Below are 18,318 nucleotides of genomic sequence, written 5' to 3' on the forward strand. Positions count from 1 at the left end.
TAAACTTACCTTTTGACTACTGAAATTTGACAATAAACACCCAGAAAATAGGAAACTATGTGTAAAATCAAATGTTGGATCTTCAGACTCCTGACACAAGATGCTGACCATGCACATTACAATCTCATTGTACAATAACTCTTTAGTTATTCTATTAGTTACTAAAATTGTCTAAAGTGCTGGCCTACCTATACAATCTACATGCAATCCATACAAACTATTCAGAACTCCAGAATATTTTCATTTTTTTCTTACACTTCCCTCACCTCAACCACTACTGTTGTTGTTGGGGTTTGAACACCTGACTTTTTGTTCAGTTCCAATAGAACCAAAAAAACTTGTTGTTCAAGCTTCTGCATTGGCAACAGCTACACACAATGTATTAATATTATATATATAAATACATATATATATATATATATATATATATATATATAATTTGTTGTAACCATACAACATTAAACATTATGACATTTAACTATAAATATTCATATTAACAATAATAATAATCTCAGTAAAAACAACAATTACCATTACAAAATACAATTCCCTGAGTTTCAACCACTACACTCTTAATCCCTTCCTGGCTGCAAGCCCTCGGAGGCTCCACTTACCACCATAACATCCAGGACAGCTGGATTTATGTTCCTAGCTGCAATACCATAGGCTCGAGAACAAGTACACTACACACAGCCCCCTTTACCGTCACCACACAGGTAGCCCACCATTTAAAGTAAACCACACCATGATGGTTCTTCATTTTAACACCCCTATTTTAAGGTGCCTTCTGAGGACTCCAACCGCCCCCTCTAACAAACTCTTACTCTCCCCTCTTACGGCAAGGGTGGGCGGAAGAGAAGCTCTTCACGCCAACTCTCCCCACTTCCTGTCTGGCCCTTTACCCGTTCCCTTCTCTGCCCCACCTTTCCCTCCCAAGTCTATCCCTGACCTTGTACCTTTCACTTATTCTCATCTTTCTTTCTAATCCAATTATCCTTTGCTCCATCTAGCCCCTGGCCATGCCTGCCCTCCACTTTACCTTTTTCACTCTGTTGCTCCAGGCCTTTCTTTTTGTTTATAGTTGAAGCTAAAGTCTTCTAGACGTCATGTTGTGTCATGTTGTGTCATCCTGTGTTCATGTTTATATACTTTGTTCTGCCATGAAGCCGTTAGTTAGTTAGTTAGTTAGTTAGTTAGAAATGATCTGTAAACATCTTGACAAATCTGGTGTTATAGTACAGTATTTAAGGACACAAGATAACTAATGCTGAACACTCTTTTACTGATGAGAGCAGATAATTGACTTCTGGTTGCCCTGGATAACTATACTTTGTGTGTGTAAGTGTGCACCCCCAGCCCCCGCCCCCAGATACTGTGCCAGACCTTTCCCCCAGAGAACACTCCATTCATAGGAATCCATACACACGTGCAATAATAGTCGTTGGAAAGGTGCTGTACATGCAGCACCGTTCTGCTCTATGCAGAGGGGAGGGAGAGAGCGACGGAGCGGCACCCCGCTGCCCGCCTTCTCCCTTCCCTTGCATTAGGATCGTTAGTCATCCATCCCCCATGGATCCGCCAAGACAGTCGTTCAAATGATGGACGACTGGCGATCTGCCCTGAGTCGATTGTCAGGCGAGAACCATTTGACGTGTGTACATAGCTTTAAAAAGGCTTTTATGTGGGCTTTAGAGTTGTAGTATTTTTTTTAATACATGGCGGCTAGTGCATTGTTCTAAGACCTCCACTGCCCATCCAAAATAAATATATACATAAAGTGTCAATGGCAATTAAAGTATTAGACTAACGACATGGTTCAGACACATCAATTTAAATTAATAAGTGTAGTTATTCAAAGTCCATCGAAAAGTATTGTTCTTCAGCTTATAAAGCCTTGGATACAGCCTGACTATCCATCCAGCCCAAAGACAAAAGACTGCAAGTAGTAGAATCTTAATATGGTTAACCTGCTTGTAAGGCCACCACTGAGGCTCTTCAGAAAACCATTTCAATGGACATTAGTATTACTCAGGCACTGAAAGAAGCACGGCTTGCTCGTCCGCTGTGTTTTTTTTCTTTTTATACAATAAAAAGCTTCTGTCATATTTTGTCCACCATATTAATACAATTATGTTAGAAAATAACTGTCCTCTGTAATATTTAATCGACTGCTGAAAAGGCTGCATTCATTTTCATGGGCCCTGCATTTTAACTTAATTATTAACAATTCAAAGGAAGCTTTGTAAGAAACATTATTAGGATAGCTAAGTACCCCATGAGCTGCTTCTCCGTCTTCTATGTCCATTCCCATGTACACATGATAGTTTGGCTAATATACTCCAAAATGTTCAAATATCTTTATAAAAGGCTTGTTTTATAAAAGCAGCAGGTTTCTAAACCTTTTGACAGTAGTGAGAAATCATTTCTGCATGGAAAAATTTTACCCCTTTGGTAGCATTGCATTTTTATCATGGATGGAAAGTATTTGGGGTATTATCAAGTTGAAAGCATCAGAAGTAGGCAGCTGTCTGACTTAAATCCAGCTGCCTTTACCTTGCTCTAAGGGTCTGAAATGCTTTTGTGTATATTTGCAACCCCTGCACGTGCAAATCTGGAAGGCCAAATGTGTCAGCCTTGCAAAACTCTGAGAAATGTATCATTATGTTTGAGACAGGTATTTATTTAAAGCATACACCTTAAAAGTGGTCAGCAGTTTGCTTTATATTTAAGTAGTGCTGCCTTTTGAGCAGAAAGGAAAAGAAAATATTGATAAAACCATACAACCATACTCGGTGTGCCAATTGTTTTGAACTGAAGCTGCAGAGCTGTGTACTAACATTGTAAATTCTTTCTATTTGTCCATTGTTGGCAGAGCAAAACTATAGTGGTGATTATTTTAATATTTCTGTAAGTTAAAGCAGTTCCAGAGTAAGGAGCTATTTGTTTTACTTACATAACTAAAGACTGAAAGGGACCTGTTGGTAGATCTAGGGTGATGAATAAATATGTGTAGTATAAAAGACTGCCGCTTGTGAACGTGAGACTGGCATCTCGTGATTAGAGGCCTTTGGATATGTAGACCCCAATATTCTGATCATATTTAACACTTGGCACAATTCAAAAAGGGGACCTGATTCTAAATTGCCCTGTGCTCTTTCACACTCCTGTAACACTGTAATGAGGGTATACAATGTTCCAGCAATTTTTTTGTGTCCTGATGGTTACAGAAGTATTTCCTTTCAAAAATATTTCTCTGATTGTCTCAGCCCTTATTTATAGCATACACTGAGCTTGGCATGGACAGCTCAAGAACAAAGAAACTCCTGTTCATTTGCACACAATTTGCACCATTTAGATATGGCCACTAAAAAATTGCCAAAAATGGCAAACCAAGAAGACGACTGAATGAATGTGTCAGTAAGGAGATAATAGGGGATCAATGATGTGGGGTACTTATTGCAGTTGAGTCAACCATTTTGTTTAAATACGCTTACTTTAATACTATGCATACTTTGCAATACACACTATGGCAAAACTCAGAGCACCCGCGACGAAGATTAATTATCCACACAAAACTTTTTTTTTTCCTGATTCCTGCATAGGTGAATTTATCTTGGGGGGTTTAGGAACCTCATAAATATTTTTTTCTTTAAATCATATAGGAATTTTTGGAGATTTGATATGATGGGTTTAGAAACAGGAAGGGCATGGCAAAGTCCTTCTTTACCGTAAGAAGTGTTCACACCAGACATTTACTGTACATGTTGTAGACAGTAGACCTTTTCTTCTGTCTAGGTAAAACAACAGTGAACCTAATTTACAGCCAGGACAGAAATGGAAATCCCTGGGTTTAGGTGTGCTTACCATTTGACAAGTCTCCTGAAGGAGAGCTCTTTTCCACAGATTTCAACAGTCATATATCTCATATATCTAGGGGTTTATATCATATATCTAGGGATTTATACCTACAAAATGCAAGGAAACAGTGCCTTTGAACATAAAATGTAAGAAATTTGATGGTGCAGCAGAACTCTTTTTCACAAACTGCCCTGACATATTATTGCTATTTGTTCCATTATTTAACTGTATTTTCTCCCTCTGGGGGGGGTGACATTTTTGCTCCAAATGCTGACTGTTCCCAAAGAGGCTGCTGTTGAAATGATTGATATAGTTAGGGAGTTGGGCTAAGCTCAGACCCTGCTAACACAGAAGGATCATTCAGTGCCCCATTTCCCAGGAATAAAAGATGGAGAAATAGATCAGTGGATGCTATTTTACAACAATGGTATTGTACCAGAAACATGCACAATATGGAACAATGTAAAGGTGGATCTACAAACTGGTTTGCTAGAAATAATTTTATCAGTGTAAATAAGATGTGGTCTTTTAAACACACAAACTTTTAGCAATAATGATACCTAAAAATGCGAACTCTGAAGCATTGATAATGCACCTATTTTTAATTTACTATTTAGGAGCTTATCTGCTCCGTGGTTCAATCTCTGGGCCCTGGGGGCTGTAGGAGGCCAACCTGCTCCAACTTCTCTAGCCTCTTTTAGTGATCCATAGTGAAGCCCCCCTAAGTTCAGTTCTCAAACAATTAACCTATTTGGGAACATGCTTAAAAAGTGCCAAACATTACAATAGGCTCAAATCACAGTTCACTACAGTGGTGATTCGCTACTAAAACTGGGTCGCCCCCACCCCTTCCCCTGTGACAGAAGGTAGCTAACCATCACTCCCCAGGAAGAAACCGATTCTAGAACTGTCTAACCCTCCCTAAACCCTAAAGGGGCCTAGCACTACACCCAAAATGGTGATATTATTGACAATAGTAATAATCTAATTTCATTGTCACTTGTAAACTCATGTCTTGTGATATTATTCCCACCTTCCATCTTTGTGTACTGTTCATACTGATATACCTAGGAGTATTTTTTCTTGTCTCTCAGACAGACAAGAATACAACCAGTAGCAGGATAAACAAGCATTCTTCAAATAAAGCCTTTGCGTAAAGATATCAAAATGTTAATAAATAATAATAGGTGGGTCACTTAAATAATCTAGATGCCTGGCAGGCAGCTCTAGTATATGAAGTTGTATGGCACAGTTTGCAACGTTACATTATCTGTAATGTCAGTTCCAGCTTCTGCAATTATGAATCATGAGCTAATTTCAAGGATTGATTAAAGTATTTCAAGGAAGCAAACATTAAAGAACTTACCCACAATGTTATATTTATGCTGTAGGATTGATGGGACAGTCTGCTGTAAAAATCCAGATTTACATTCTTTATATGTGCTGCTGATCAGATTGTAAGAGAAAGACGTTCATCAATGAAGTAATATGTAAGGAAGATGATGCATCATTCAGACATTACTACATTGGAAATGACAAAATGTCGAATGTAAAAGGAAGGGGAAAAATGATCATTACAGAGACAATATGTATTACAAGGGGAAAAATCTATATGCTACCAGAGATATTGAAGGGGAGACTTTTAAGTGGATTTTGTAATAACTATGTTCAATACAGAGGAAAGGAGTATTGACTGAACTGTACTCACTATTGCTGCTCGATGCTCATTGTAGTTAATTATCAAATATTACCATATTGATCTGCGTGTTACATTCCCCTCTAATTGTGCACCATATGTTTTTTGATTTTTTAAGACATTTTTTTGTTATTACAATAGCTGCATAAAACATTTTATGACATTTAAAAATAACAACATAGAATGTGTCGATCCCAAGACTTGGTCCTACAAAAGGACTCAGACTTGATTATTTTAAAATTAAAGTATATCTAAAACCAAATGTTTTCAGTTTTAGAGTTTTTGCCACCTGTCTTTACTGCGGTAACTTTTAAGGCTTGTTCAGTCTGGAGTTACAAAACCCTATAATAACTACTCCTGATGTGATATAGTATAGTCAGGAATGTATAATATTTTTTATAATTTTTTTTTTCACATGGAACATGGTTCTTAAATAACTCCCCCTGATCCGCCAATAATTTTGGTGACAGTACTTTGTTCAAGGGCTTAGCAATTTACCTAAAAAAAAATTGGCAAAAACTTTAAAATTGTTTCCAAACAAACTTTTATTTATGTAAACATTTACCACATATTTTTGTAAAAAAAAAAAATCTTAGTTTTGCATTTTTACATTGATATGATCAAATTTGAGAACAAGATGTGGTCAGTAATAAATTGTTTTTATATTGTCCCAACGAGGTAATAAATCTGAGACTTTGGAACTGTCCTTCATATCATCTAATAAATATGTAATATTATGTAGCTTTATTTTACCTTATATTGCTTTTATTATATGCACTTCTTAAGATATTTTAGGGATCATAAAAAAAACTAGAAGTTTTTTTATTAGAATAATGATGTAGGAATGGTAAAGTTAATGTACCATTAAAACCCTATTTTACGAGCAAAATGTTTAATATCTTATAATTTAGAAATTAAGTACAGGTTATATTTATAATAATACAAATAGGAAAATTTTGTTTGTTTGATTTTCTGAAACCACTTCAGCATCTGAAAGTTTACAAAGGAAATCTAATTTGCTACATTGTAACTGACAGTCTTCTAAGTGTTGAAGAACAAAACCGAAAGAGTCACAACCAAAATATGTAGGCTGCCATAACTGTTCTGCTTGGGAATATCGTCAACCTCTGTATTTCTAAACCACTTACCCAGCAGTCAGCAACTAAAAGTCATTAAAGACAATTTGTTATCTTTATACTCATTTTAGGAAGCAAAAAAAACATTGGATCTGTATGACAGCCAGACAGCTAGCATTTTAGCAAGAATTTGGCAATGGTAGTTTAATTATTTCTGACTTTACCGTTCCATGTAAACTTGAAATGAAATGATAACTTCTGCCTCTTCTCTTACCTTGAGATTTGCAGTGATCTTTCTTTGTCTCTTATAATATGTAAATGAGTGCGTTTGGTATGCCAAGGAGGTACTGCCCCTTAGCGCAACTACTTTCCTCTACTTGATTTACAGCTTTAATCACAACAGCCTTCTCCATATCCAAATCAGTGTCTCTGTATATATTCCTGTCACAGTGGTATCCTTCTACGGGCAGCTGTTCCTGATTTGTCACATCACTCTTTGTATCTGTTCTGCAAATTAAACTGTGCATCTCTAATTGAATTATTTATATGCTTAGTTTTATGCAACTGCTTTTATATGTATACATACATAAATAACACAGATGTTTTTGTATATTGTGGAGGGAAACATACCATTAGCATTTTACATAGAGCTGACACATACATTGCTGCTTGTATTGTAATGCATTTGCATTCTGAATCGTTCTTGTAACTCTGAAATGGATTTTCAACCAACTACGTCATTGCATATGTCTAATTTCAGTACTGTACATATAGTTCTATAAAGAGTATGTATAGAAACTGTATTTGTGTAATGTGGAACTATATTTATTAGCCTTCAGATTTTTAAAAAATATTTAAACTTTTCTATTCTATATTTATTGTGAATGACATTTTTATATACTGCTATATGCTACCATAGAAACCTCCTTCTGACATATACTGTTTATTTAGCAGCTACTGATGGGAGGTGTGTAGGTCCTCGTAGACTGGGCTAAGGGTTATAGCTAATAATTTGTCAGTAAGGACCACTGGTGCTATTTGATAGAATTAAAACATTGGTGAACACTCCCATTTTACATACAGAGGGGATATTCCCATTTTTGAATGAAGTTACCTAATTTGTAAGTTCTAAATAAAGGTAGATTTAAGCAGAATGGGACCCTACCCATTGTAGCAGCTTTAGTCCCCTATCTTTTTGATTGACATTGATAAGGATTGCAGTAGTCACTGAAAAAAAAAACGCTGGCCTCCCTCAGCCCTGTTACGGTGGACAAAGCTCTTCTCTTCTCTCATCATCTCCATCTACTACCTGTTCGTTTGACCCAATTCCCTCTGATCTACTCCATGCCCATTCCTCCACCCTGGCCCCCGCCCTTACCAAACTAGTCAACCTCTCCCTTTCTACTGGTATTTACCCTTCCGCTTTCAAACATGCCATAATTCCCCCTTATCCTGAAGAAACCCTTTACTGGACCCCTCCATACCTTCTAACTACCGTCCTATCTCTCTTCTCCCATATGTATCCAAACTTCTTAAATGCCTTGTTTACAAAGGACTCACTGACTACCTGAGCACTAACTCTTTCCCTGACCCTATCCAGTCTGGTTTTTGAGCTGCCCACTCCACTGAAACAGCCCTTACTAAAGTGACCAATGACCTCATCAGAGCTAAGTTTCAAGGCAACTTTTCCCTGCTTCTTCTCCTTGATCTTTCCTCTGTTGACACTGTTGATCACCCCCTTCTAATACAAATCATGTACTCCATTGGTATCTGTGACACTGCTCTCTCTTGGTTTGCTTCCTATCTGTCTGACCCCTCCATTCAAGTTTATTCCTCCTCTCCCACTATCCTCCCTGTTGGTGTTCCCCAAGGGTCAGTCCTTGGACCGGTTCTCTTTTCTCTGTACACCTCCTCTCTCGGTAGTCTCATATCCTCCTTTGGCATACAGTACCATCTGTATGCTGATAACACTCAAATCCATCTGTCCACCCCTGACCTGTCTCCCTGAGTCCTGGATAAGGTCTCATGCTGCCTGTCAGCCATCTCATCATGGATGTCTGACCGATTCCAGAAACTCAACCTGGATAAAACAGAACTCATCATCATCCCCCCCCTTCAAATTCCAAATCTCCCCCTGACATATTTCTAACTGTTAACAACACTGTTATTCGGCCCTCCCCTCAGGCATGTTGTCTTGGCGTCACCTTTGACTCTGCCCTCTCATTTACCCCCCATATTCAGAACATTTCCGGGTCCTGTCACTTTCATCTACGCAAGATCTCCAAAATCCGCCCCTACCTGTCACCAGAGACCACCAAACTCTTTGTACATGCTCTTATCATCTCCCGTCTGGACTACTGTAACATCCTTCTCGCTGGTATTCCACTAACCCGACTCTCTCCTCTACAATCTATTATGAATACTGCATCCATACTCATCCATCCTTCCCACCACTCCTCTTCCGCTGCATCTCTTTGCAGCTTTCTACGCTGGCTTCCATTTCACCTTAGAATCAAATCTAAGCTTTAATGCTTTGCCTTCACATCCCTCTACAGTTCTTGTCCCACTTACATTTCTGACCTAGTAAAAAAAAAAAAACTCCCCCAGCCGCCCTCTCTGCTCCTCCGATGACCTGCTAATGACTTTCTCACTTATAACCTCATCACACGCATGGGTATAAGACTTTTCTAGAACTGCTCCAATTCTCTGGAACGATCTTCCCCATCCTATTCGGCTTGCTCTTACTTTCTGATCATTTAAAAGAGCACTCAAAACCCATTTTTACAAACTTGCCTACCCATCTTCTGTGTTTTGAAACCGTCACTACTTCCTAACACTACATATCTCCCCTCCTATTGTGTGTTCATTCCCCCACCTACTAGATTGTAAGCTCTTTGGGGCAGGGTCCTCTCCTCCAGTGTCACTGTCTGTATTTGTTTGTCATTTGCAACCTCTATTTAATGTACAGCTCTGCAAAATATATTGGCGCTATATAAACCCTGTTTATTAATAATTATCATAATAATAATGAAGCCTTTTCATTTGTATTGTACATACTCCCATGATCCCCCCTCCCCTATTAAGCACCAACTACCTACAAATACATTCTCTTTTGAGTAGTGAAAATTATCTACATAGATCTAACCAACTGTGCCATTTTCCTTGTTTACTGATAACCAAAAAATTTGTAGCTTGGCTCCTGGAGATCCTTCAAGTCCTAAGTTCATGCCTAGGATTAACATCAAAAAGTGGCTAAGTAGGTTAAGGTTGGAATGTTCATTATTAAAGAAGGTGACATATGATAGAAAGAAGCGTGTGGATAAAAAAAAAACGTGTATCTAACACAACAAAGGTAAATATGAAGGCTAAGTCCTGGGGATGTAATGCTTAATAGCAAACCTCCTCTCCTCACCTTCTTTACAGCTTTCATAATTGCAAGATAAGACTATCTCACTATTCTGAAGTCCTAGCATTCTGTGTGCCTAGAAAATCACACAACCATTTAGCAAATATGTGAGTATGATGAACAAAGAAGGAGACAATTAGGTAAAACTTGGGCAATAACAAAATCTTGCTTGCTTACCTAGCAAAGTCAACTTCGCCCTAGTGATGGTATTGATGATGTATCTGGCCACCATTTTGGTTGAATTTAGCAACAGAGTTAAGGCAGAGCATGGAAAAAATCTCCGTTTATGTGGGGAAAGGTATTTATATTGTATATGTGTGTGCATGTGCATATATAATATTACTCAATTAGTAAAATTATGTCTTATTAAAATATTGATTTGGAAACAAAGGCTCCATTGTCTTATATACATGAGCTATGGTTTGATTGAAAATGGAATTGGATGTGAGTGGTTTTCTTGCAGTATGCACGCAGATTGTATGTAGATTTTGAGTTATGGCCTGTGGTTTAAATTTATACCTAATATAGGGGACCATATTTGTAGGGAATTCAGTGCCCCATTCCATGAACTTCCAGAATTTTGGCTGTTGACACAATTGTTAAACACAAGGTTTTGCACTTTTGATAAAAAGAAATGACCTTCAATATACAATATATACATATGAAGCTTTAAACCCTACTTTGTACTATGCCACATGTCTGATTAGATTTGTAATTATATCTAAATTCTTTAGAAAAGGAAATATGGCAGATTTATGTCATCTCAGCTTTTAAAGTGTTTTGTTACCTAGTAAGCTGGACAGATTCAATTTTGCATGTTAAACGCATAGATTCACCTTCTTGAAATCATAGTCCGCCACTGGTAAATCAAGATCACCATCGGACAGTTTTCAGAATGTCATTTAGATTATGCAGACCACAAAACTCTCTCTGAAAGAATTCAATCTTTCAAGCTCACATTTCTATTTTTAAGAGCTAAATATGAGGAAGTAACTTAGAAATGTGTGAAATAGCCTCTTGGATTTCCCCAGCATCTTCTAAAACACAAGCTCCTAGGGGAATTCTTCATCTTGCAGTTCTGATTCAATTTGTAATGCATACTCATGTCACAAGTATATATTCCTGGCTGTGTTGAAGTCTACTTCTCTGGGATTATGTGACACTGTTTTATGAGATTTACAGCAGACGGATAGTACAGATAATGGAGGACATTGGAGTTTAATATACATTTACAATGGATGCCAATTGGACAGGCTCATTCTCAATGTCAAGATCAAGGTCCCTGATGCTCAAGTGACATACAGAGTACTTTGTAACCATGCATAATTTAAGCAAATGCAGTAGGTATAGCGTGCTGTTTTCAGATAGGTTAACATTTTTAAGATAATCACAGCAAGAAAGGTGCAGGTGCTTCAGCCTGCAGTTCATATTACCAGAATATTGTTTAAATCAATCCTATTTTTAAAGGAATACATATCATAACTATTTAGTCTGTCTCTGAATTCTCTCTGACTTTTTATGCCTTTTCAATATTCTAAAGCATGAAAAATATTCATCATGCATCAATGAAGCAATGATGCTTCATTTACCTGTCTGGAACTTGGACTCTGATTGGACATGACTACCAAAGTTTTTACAGGCAAAGTGTTTTACCTAGTAAAATATATATGACTATATTGATATACCCTTTAATATTCAGTAGTTGAAAACACGACACAACTGTTCACTGTTGTGGATGTTCAGCCTCACTGAACTTTAAATGTGATTTGTTACAAATCTATAGTCCTATGTTCTGCTCCTTTTCTGAGCTGCATTAACACATATATGTGTTTGGTGTCTTATTTTATAAAGGCTCTTTATTTGCATGTACATGTTAAGATTTATACGCATTACGTGGTATTGAAATTAATATGTTTGTATGGTGTGTGTGTGTGTGTGTGTGTGTGTGTGTGTATATATATATATATTCTTTTTTTACCTGGTCAATAATAAACAAATAAAAAAAATAACAAAGCCACTATACATTCTTTTGAAACTAATGTCACTGTATACTATGGTATGATTTTAGGGCTGGAGGAGATTCTCTTATAATAGACAATCCTCTCCAGTTAATCAGACCTTATATGTGTTGTGCCTGTAACTGTAATGATGTTCCCTGTTTTGACTTCAGTCTTTATTTTTTCTCTCCAGTTTTACACAACCCTGCCACTTTTCTATAAACCTGGCCTTCTATGCAGTCCTATTTATTGATCAATAGGAGGAAGGTAAGCTATCTGTCAAGTAACATACGTTCATGTGAATGTGTTTTCGCCAGCAGAAGAATAATGCAAAGTTTAGGTTGACTCTGAAGTCCCAATATTTAGATACTGAGGAAATATATCTTTCTCTAAACACTGTCAAGTTTATATTCTCTTCAGAACTTTCATGAAAATATAGATTTAGACGTAAAGCTGGTTGGAGGATGGTTTGTTTATGGATGGCTTTGCACAGGATGGACAGCATATAATAAGTTCTGTGGGCTGAAATATAGGTTGTTCACTAAGGCTGGGTCTACACCGACATTTTTAAAATCGCATGTAAACAATCCTACTGCGTTATGTGTTTTTTTGCACTTTATAGGCGTTTTAAAGCTTGCCTATGCCGTGTTTTCCCACAATTTTAACTGCGTTTTTCCGTGTTTTTAATGTGTTTATGTTTTAAGTGGTTATAAATGCGGGAAAATGTGTTTATCTGCGTTTTTTTCGCGTTTTTGGCCGTTTTCCAACCTTTACCCCGCATTTTTAAACATTGCAAGCAACGTTATAGATAAAGCTCATAAACATGCCTCAAGGAAATGTCCTTGTGTGGATTAGCCCATTGGAAGGCATAGGAATTTCAAACATGGACTTTTAAAGCCTCAGGTTAAACTCTGGGGAAAATGTCCATGTAGACTAAGCCTTAGCAAACTGTACTACTTCGTTGCAAAGAATAATTCACTTTGCTTAGTGCATCTGATGAATCTCAACGGATTCCAATCATTCATCCAATCATGTGCAACCAAATATCATTTTCTTTAATGCCTTTGCACATTTTTTGCCAAGTTAATATTTCCCACATCTAATAAGCTAAGTGATCTGTCCTTACGGCCCCAAGTGAACAACCTATATTCCTTTAGTATATCAACCCCTATGTCTCGGCAGAATCCTCTGTAATACCAACATTGTGACTACACTCCCCAAAGCACGCCCACATGTGCATACCTATTCAATGTTCAGCGCTTCCTCATATGTTGGCGGTATAAAAATCCTGTTTACTAATATTATTATTAATAATAATAATAATAATAATACATCATATCTGGCAGTGCTGCAAGGTAATTTAGAGGTCCATTCAGAATAAAGGCACCACATCACACCAATGCAAGCAATATGCATTTTCACATGCAATGTTGTGAATGGGCCCTTAGACGGTTGTCAACAGCTCCTGTTGGTTAATTCCCCCACAACTCTTGCTATCATTACAAAAATTGCGGATTTCCCATAACTAAAAGGGTAAATGGGAGAAAGATGGCAATTAAAAAAAAATGATCATACTTTTAAATTTAACAAAAGTTTATGGTTTTAGATACATTTTCATGAAAAAATGACTTTTAATACAAAAATGGGATTGCATGTATAACTACTTTACAGGCAATTTTGAAATAATAATATATTAAAAAAACAATTTTTAATTTTAGTGTTCTCTAACCAAAGGTTGTTAAAACTGCCACACAGTTCAGTTTTTTGCCTAATGTAAACTAAGGGTATTTAGTAAACTATTTGTCCACACCCCCAGAAATTAAATTTCCAGCTCATTCAAATGGCTTTCAGGCTTTCCCACGAGTCTGAGCATTTTGAAGGCAGGCCCTCACATTTAGTAGTTAGTTAAAAAAATAAATGGTAAGGCAAGTAGCAATTAGATGTCACTAAAATTTGCTAAAATCCTTGTAATGTATATATTTCACCTAGGGAGCTTGTTAATTCCCCAACAAAACAGAGTCTGTCTTTGAAAAAAACAACACTGTATAATACATTATGTCGTCCTTGACATGTCTTGAATTTGTGTATGAGAAATTCTGAATTACTTCAATAATGCATATTGCATTTCAGTTGTAATATTCCTGAAAAATAACCTTGTAATTTTAAAAGCATGTCATGATATACAAAAAAAAAAATAATAATAATTTGTGTTGTTAAAATGTACATAGGTTTTTATTTAATTTTTTTTAAATTACCTTTTTTTTTTTTTTGTTTTTGTACTACTTCTTGCTTGAAAGAACTTTTATTATTTCGTACAATGACAAACTCCTTAACTGATATGGAAATCTTTTTTCAATGCACAATCAATGTTCCCTTGCCCCTTCCATTCTCATTGGGGTAAAAGGTGTATTTGCGAAATCTTTATAGAATGTATTGCTAAAAACTGGACATAGTTTTAAGAAACATACAGCTAACTAATAAATATTTTATAAGCTGTGAGCAGAAGGAAACCTCAGACCTCTAGAGGTACCTTGAGTTGCTTTCAAGATAAAACCTACAGCACTGTTCTGAAAATGGTGATGTATGTAGTCTGTATATATCTGCTCTGAGGGCAGCCTAAATGCATAAAGTTGGAGGATAGCAAGGGTTGAACTTTGTCTATGGAGAGGCAGTCATTATTCGCATATACTTAAGATAAATGAAGCCATTTGTAAGTCACCCAACTTGTTAGTAAATATTGAGGCCTTATCTCTATCAAAATGTATTCTCATATTTGCAAAGATTTTGGCATGTTCTACTATTGGACTACTCTCACAGTCTAAAATCAAATTGATTTGATGACTGGTTGCTACCTAAACAAAATTCTCTGTGTGTATAAATGTTTTCATCTAATTAGGTTGTTGAAAACAGGGTCAGAACTCGTATATGAATTAAAATAATTTTTATTTTAATTGATAACTGAAACTCTTTGACTTTCATATAAAAAATGTTGGCTCTTAATTAAAACGCAGCTGCAATGTTGAGCTTTTGTTTATAATCAAAATTTAATACACTGTTATCAGGATGGAACATCAAGGCATCTTATTGGGCTAAGTTTTTTCATGGTAATTTGGCTTACTCAATTTGTTCTTCATTCCTAATGTTAATTGTTTTGACATGGTTAGAAAAACGTAAGTACACCAGATTGCATTTAATTTTTAAATGAGTGATCGCTTTCCTTTCGCCAAGATAATGTAATCAGATTGTATAAAAAGCTGAATGATTGTTAGTTTTTTTTATCAGATTAATATTTAATTTGCAGAAATATCCTGGGGCATGAAACAAAAATTGTTTGTGAAGAATTTGAAAGTTTAAAACCTTGTATATTTTACCACTTATGCTTGCAACTTTAACTTTAAAGTTTAACTTTAAGTGCTTTTATAAAGCAATATATATAGTGAGGATTAGCTTAAATGGGCAGGCTAGCAATGAGGTAACTCCAGGCAACAGTGTCCTTTCCTAGGGAAAATGTGGGACCCAGAATTGGTAATTTGTCCCACCATACTTTTGCAGATTACTAGTAAAACCAGCCCCGGGACAGAAATTATAAACAGACAACAGGGAAAGCTAGAGCTTCCTTGCAAACAAATCTCTTCTGGTTTCCTCTTAATAAATAAACCTGAGATATCTAAGTCCTACATAACTTCAATCCAGCACTTTTCCCAGTAACACAAGTGTTCTCTTACACCGGCATGTCCAAAGTCGGGTTCGAGGGCCAGTTGCGGTCCATGTTCAGATTTCCACGGGCCCGCAGCTTCTGTCATAAAATCAATAATATGCGGCCCGCCAACACTGTTGACCGCAATATAAAATACACGCGTTCAAAAAAGCTATTTTATATTTCATTAGAGTTGATCAACCGCCTTGCAATTATTGGCCTGCTACTCGGCAGTACGGGAGTCCCCATGTGTGCAGGACCCACACGGGCCACGCCCACGCTGATTCCAAGAACATGCTCTGCATAGAGCTCACACTGACACTGGACTACATGCACAGGGAAACCCTCATGTCACCCTGGTGGGCGTATGCTGTGGGGGACCCGCACAGACCACGCTCACTCTAACCCTGAGTATGTGCTGAATGGTCGGCCCCCACACAGTTTCACCTCATCAAATCTGGCCCTCTTTGCAAAAAGATTGGACACCTCTGTCTTACAATATATACTTCTGCACTGGAACTAGTTCTATTTAAACAGTCTCTATCAAACCACTAATTCTTTATTAGTTTTCTCCACTTTGCTCTATTTTTTCATTACTGATTAACCAACTTTAATCATCTCCCTTTACTGCTATGTCCCTTTTCAAAACAATCATACCTATCAGAAAATATGTGTTTGGTATGTCTGAGCCCTTTACTTCTAATATACTGTTATATTTTTAATATATATTATGCTAGTAATACTCTTCTTCTTGGCAATTACATTCATGTTTGTGTTACTTTGACTTGATTTTTGCTCTAAAGAGCAAAAAAGTAGAGTTCATAACTTGGATACCAATTCAGCCAGTCATTGGCAAGAGAAATGAAGACGTCTTTACTTTTCTATCACCAGTGGGTCTAAATCATGACAATCCAGCAGTTATATATTTTAGAAGTATTGACAATATACTTTTAACTCTAAAAACTAGGAGGCATGCTGATTGCCATACTTACAACCCTGTCTAAATTTGAGATCACAGTGGTTTTGTTATCTACCACCCTCTGGAATCCTTCTTTTTTCATCACCATAGTCACAGCTAGTACAACCGCTATGTAGGTTCCATAATATCACCTTCTCTTTTCTTCTCATCCCCACAATACATAACATGTTGTTTCATTCCCATCTACTGTGTGCATCTTCCCTTTCAGATGCTGAAAATAATATTGTTCATTTAGTAGTTCTCTCTGCACCACCAATTTAACATTCAAACAAACTGCAATAATGTATTCATTTTTGCACAAAGCAAAGATTTTTTTTTACTAACAACTGGAAGTTATATAATGGATATGTGCCAGCAACTTGCTCACTAGGTATAGCTTCTGAAATAAATTTGTGGGCTGATATTACTAACCATCTTTCAAAAATGTTAGTGGCCTGCCTATTCACTGATTTCAGTCCTTTATTATTTTTCTTATATTGAAGCAATGGGATCAGTATGTAAGCAAGGCAATGTGCATTTATAGAAAGACAGGTCAGCAGTGGAAGTCTTGCATCTCCCAAACCAGGATTCCACCTTCCTACACATTTTTTTTTAATTCTGTAAGTCAAGTCCTCACTTTTACAACCCTTAGAATTTATTACTTTCTGTAACTGGCCTCATAATTTAAGTCAGAGCTCTAAAGGACAACACAACAGTCGTAAAATTATGTTTAGGAAGCCATTCACTATATTGGAGTTTCTATTGAACTCTATATATTCCAACATTACCATCAAGCTCACAACCGCCAAAATACATTGCTCCATTTGGCTTCTGCTCAAAGATTTATGCACCAATTTAATGATTTTCAGTTTAATTTATGCACTGTGTAGAATGGGTATGGGACCTTGAAATGAAATGCAAATTTTTATTCAGCACTGGAAAGAGATTAAAATATACTACATCTCTTTGTTGTGGTATTTTATGAAGCAATTATCCCAATCAGTTACTCTGAAAAATAGGACAAGCATTTGACCTTTCCCCAGCAGCAGGACAGAAATGAAACCTGAACCGTGAGCATTTCAATTAAAGCTCTGTTTCTAAAGGATGTACTGTATCCTTCCTTGTTTTTTATTCTTATTCTCAGGTCAAGATGTGTCACCTTGGAATAAAATGGTCACCTTACTTAGCATGTCAGTAACTAATTGGCAGGGCATTTGTGGTTTCCTAGACTTTGTGGAATGCTCATCTATGAACCTAATGACATTTGTTCATAAGCTCATTTCTCTGTTCATTGATATAATAAGATTGATGACATTTCAGGCAAGAAATGTTTGCTGAATAGATGAGTAAGATGGATGGTGCAAAAGCAAACAGATCTGTCTGGCTGAAGCTAAGAGTTTTACTTTTAATAACTCATAAGCATTTTCAGAAAGTTAAAAAGTAATCCATGCCTAAAATAAAATTCAGAAAGTGTTCAGTATTTGTATTCAGTATGCATATTACTGCTTGCGAATTAAAAAGTGGCACACTGAGCAGGATTAAAAGATGATGCCTGTATTGACATGATGGGTGGTAAAACAATATATTGTTAGGTTATCTACTTGTGATATTTATTTTGTTTTTAATAGGA

The 18,318-nt window shown here is 36.6% G+C and overlaps 1 protein-coding gene across 2 annotated transcripts in view; it reads left to right on the forward strand.

Moving 5' to 3' along the window:
• WSCD2 (WSC domain containing 2) overlaps window positions 1-18,318 on the forward strand; it is a 167,829-nt gene that overhangs the window by 19,403 nt on the left and 130,108 nt on the right. For both annotated transcript variants that reach the window (XM_072415931.1, XM_072415929.1), the window contains exon 2: window positions 12,227-12,300. The gene's annotated coding sequence lies outside the window, so the exon portion shown is untranslated. The remainder of the gene's footprint in view (window positions 1-12,226; window positions 12,301-18,318) is intronic.

The sequence above is a fragment of the Pyxicephalus adspersus genome, chromosome 6, assembly GCF_032062135.1.
Source record: "Pyxicephalus adspersus chromosome 6, UCB_Pads_2.0, whole genome shotgun sequence".
Taxonomy (NCBI): Eukaryota; Metazoa; Chordata; class Amphibia; order Anura; family Pyxicephalidae; genus Pyxicephalus; species Pyxicephalus adspersus.